A 388-nucleotide genomic window follows, 5' to 3' on the forward strand; every position below is an offset into this window, starting at 1 on the left:
GACTATTGACACTTTCAGGACAAAAATCCAAATAAGATTGCGAAGATATAAATTAAAAATATTAGACAAAGTGGTAGCCGGCCCGCCAATTCAAATTTGTCCCTTATGCTGCTTCATGTGATGCCAACGTAAACCATATATTTTCACATGTTTTTCCATGCTATTAAAGGTTAATAGGCAAATTCGTTCACTAAAAATCACTAATTTTTAAATTAATTTTTTTAGTTATATTAATATTAATCTCTAAAAAATAAAATATAAATTAATTTAATCTTTTTATTAGTTAGATAATGACATATCACATAATATATGATAATGTGATAAGTAAATATCACGTGACATATCATATGTTATTTGACATGTAATAAATTTATTTATAATTAAAATA

Source organism: Arachis duranensis, chromosome 5, assembly GCF_000817695.3.
Source record: "Arachis duranensis cultivar V14167 chromosome 5, aradu.V14167.gnm2.J7QH, whole genome shotgun sequence".
Lineage (NCBI taxonomy): Eukaryota > Viridiplantae > Streptophyta > Magnoliopsida > Fabales > Fabaceae > Arachis > Arachis duranensis.